Consider the following 3,650-nt stretch of genomic DNA (forward strand, 5'->3'; position numbering starts at 1 on the left):
AAGCTTTCGATCCGAGGTCGGATCTTTCCCAAGGGGAGGGGAGATGATGTGGAACATCCCACGATCATCCCCATGGATGTATCTACATCTCCCACGACACCACTTGGACATATGACAAGAGCTCGAGCAAAGGCTATCCAAGATAAGGTGAACTCTCTCCTCTCCGAACTACCACTTTCTACCTATGAGACATGGCTACTACCTCATGCGGAGACCCTATGTGTGATCAGGTATTTGGAGGGAAGCCATGGATCAGTTGCACCCAACGGACAAGACGACAAGGACACCAAGTTCAATGGACAAGAAGAAGGACCGCTCGAAACTCCCAGTCATTGGACGACCGACGCCTCTCAAACGTCCGACGCCTGAAGGCTCCAACCGACTAACCAAGTCCCAGCCTTCGCATGCTACAACGGCAGGACGTCCGACACCGACCGGACATCCGACACCTCCTAGGGCCCAGACGACCGAGCCTCTCCGGACGACCGACACCACCACACCCGAGCCAAAACATCGGAAGAATGGAGACTTACGGACGACCGGATGACTGACCCCGACCGGATGATCGACAAGTCCTGACCAGATCCAAAACATCGGACGCCCGACCGGCACCGGACATCTGGACCCTCGCGAGCCTTCGGACGACAGGTGAGCGTCGGATGTCCGACGCATGTGTGACCGCCCGTGTGTTGGGCCGAAGCCACTTACCCTTTCGTCCACTTAGACTATAAATAGACCTCCTCCGCCCTATTTCTAGGGTTAGCATTGTGATAGCTCATATTTGAGATAGAGCTTTGCTCATCCACTTGGTTACTTCTCCATCGGAGTCGAGCGCCTCTTCAGAGAAGATCCCCCAAGCGGATTCAAGACCCGTTTACGGGAAGACCCTTCAAGACCTCCTCACGGAGAAGACCCTTTGTATCGTCCCTTGTTGACTTTGAATCGTGTATCACTCTTTATGTTTCGAGGATCTAGCATATGTGTAACCGGATCTTGATGGTAGAGTGATTTCTCTTGTGTTTTCCCTCATTTTCCCCTCGTGTTCTTCATAGGATCCCCTCCAATCGTGAAAGATCGGGCATCTAGGGTTCTACCCTACATCAAAAGCTCTCCTCGATGTTCTTGGAGATCTATTCGATGTAATACACTTTTGCGGTGTGTTTGCCGAGATCCGATGAATTGTGGATTTATGATCAAGATTATCTATGAATACTATTTCTTTCTTTTCTGAATTCTAATATGCAGGATTTGATATCTTTGCAAGTCTCTTTGAATTATCGGTTTAATTTGGCCTACTAGATTGACCTTTCTTGAAATGGGAGAAGTGCTTAGCTTTGGGTTCAATCTTGCGGTGTCCTTTCCCATTGACAGTAGGGGCAGCAAGGCACGTATTGTATTGTTGCCATCGAGGATAACAAGATGGGGTTTTCATCATATTGCTTGAGTTAATTCCTCTACATCATCTCATCTTGCATAATGCATTACTCCGTTCTTTATGAACTTAATACTCTAGATGCATGCTAGATAGCGATCAATGTGTGGAGTAATAGTAGTAGATGCAGGCAGGAGTCGGTCTACTTGATACGGACGTGATGCCTATGTTCATGATCATTGCCTTAGGTGTTGTCATAATTATGCGCTTTTCTATCAATTGCTCGGTAGTAATTTGTTCACCCACCGTAGTACATGCTATCTTGAGAGAAGCCACTAGTGAAACCTATGGCCCCTGGGTCTCTTTTCCATATTATTAAATCTCGTTTACATCATGCTAGTATCCGATCTACTATTTTGCAATCTTTACTTTCCAATCTATAAACCAAAAATACCAAAAATATTTACTTTACCATTTATCTATCTCTATCAGATCTCACTTTTGCGAATGGCCGTGACGGGATTGACAACCCCTTTATCACGTTGGTTGCAAGTTCTTGATTGTTTGTGCAGGTATTCGGTGACTTGTGCGTCGTCTCCTACTAGATTGATACCTTGGTTCTCAAAGCTGAGGGAAATACTTACGCTACTTTCCTGCATCACCCTTTCCTCTTCAAGGGAAAACCAATGCAAGCTCAAGAGGTAGCACCCTGCGGAGATAGCATCACCACCACCGTCACCACACCATTGTGCTACTGAAACTCATCCACTACTTCGCCCGTCTGGCTGGATCAAGAAGGAGAGGACGTCACCAAGCTAAATGTGTGATGAACGCGGAGGTGTCGTACTTTCGGTACTTGATCAGTTGGATTGAGAAGATGTTTGACTACATTGAAGGAAATATGCCCTAGAGGCAATAATAAAGTTATTTATATTTCCTGATATCATGATAAATGTTATTATTCATGCTAGAATTGTATTAACCGGAAACTTAGTACATGTGTGAATACATAGACAAAACATAGTGTCCCTAGTATGCCTCTACTTGACTAGCTCGTTAATCAAAGATGGTTATGTTTCCTAACCATAGACATGTGTTGTCATTTGATGAGCGGGATCACATCATTAGGAGAATGATGTGATGGATAAGACCCATCTGTTAGCTTAGCATTATGATCATTACAGTTTCATTGCTACTGCTTTCTTCATGACTTATACATGTTCCTAAGACTATGAGATTATGCAACTCCCGAATACCGGAGGAACACCTTGTGTGCTATCAAACATCACAATGTAACTGGGTGATTATAAAGATGCTCTACAGGTGTCTCCGAAGGTGTTTGTTGGGTTGGCATAGATCGAGAATAGGATTTGTCACTCCATGTATCGGAGAGGTATCTCTGGGCCCTCTCGATAATGCTCATCACTATAAGCCTTGCAAGCAATGTGATAATGAGTTAGTTCCGGGAAGCATTACGGAACGAGTAAAGAGACTTGCCGGTAACAAGATTGAATGTAACGCCCCGGATTCGATGCGCCAGGTGTCCTCCAGTTATTCGCCGTCCTTGCCATGTCATTTGTTTGCGTGTTGCATTTTGTCGTGTCATCATGTGCATCTCATTTTGCATACGTGTTCGTCTCATGCATCCGAGCATCTGTCTCCTGTTGTGAGCGGGTGTTAAACTTTCTCGGAATGGTCCGAGGTTTGCCAAGCGGCCTTGGTATACCACCCGTAGACCGTCTGTCAAGTTTCGTGCCATTTGGAGTTAGTTTGATACTCCAACGGTTAACCGGGGAATCGTAAAGGCCTCTTTTGTGTGCATCCCAACACACCTCCAAAGTGGCCCAAAACCCATCCAAACCCCCTCCATGCTCTCGGTCGTTCGATCACGATCGTGTGGGCAAAAACCGCACCTCATTTGGACACTCCTAGCTCCCTCTACCTATATATATGTCTTCTCCCCCGAAAATTCCGGATCAAACCCTAAAAATCGCCCTCCGCCGCCACCGGACACACTCCGTCGCCACCGGACAAAATCGCCGCCGCCCCGCAGCCACTGGTATCGTGCCATGTGGCTTCCTCGCCGTCCCCGCCGCACCAGGCCCGCCGGGCCCGGATCGGGCCCATGGGGCCCATCCCGCCATCGCCGCCACCGCGGGCGCTGCCCCGCCGGAGCCGCCCGCGCCCCACCGCCTCTGCCCTCCGGCCACACTGCCGCCCGGCGCGCCTCGCCGCCGCCGCCGCCTCGCGACCCCGTCGGCGGCGCCAGACCCCGTTG

The sequence above is a fragment of the Triticum dicoccoides genome, chromosome 7B, assembly GCF_002162155.2.
Source record: "Triticum dicoccoides isolate Atlit2015 ecotype Zavitan chromosome 7B, WEW_v2.0, whole genome shotgun sequence".
Taxonomy (NCBI): Eukaryota; Viridiplantae; Streptophyta; class Magnoliopsida; order Poales; family Poaceae; genus Triticum; species Triticum dicoccoides.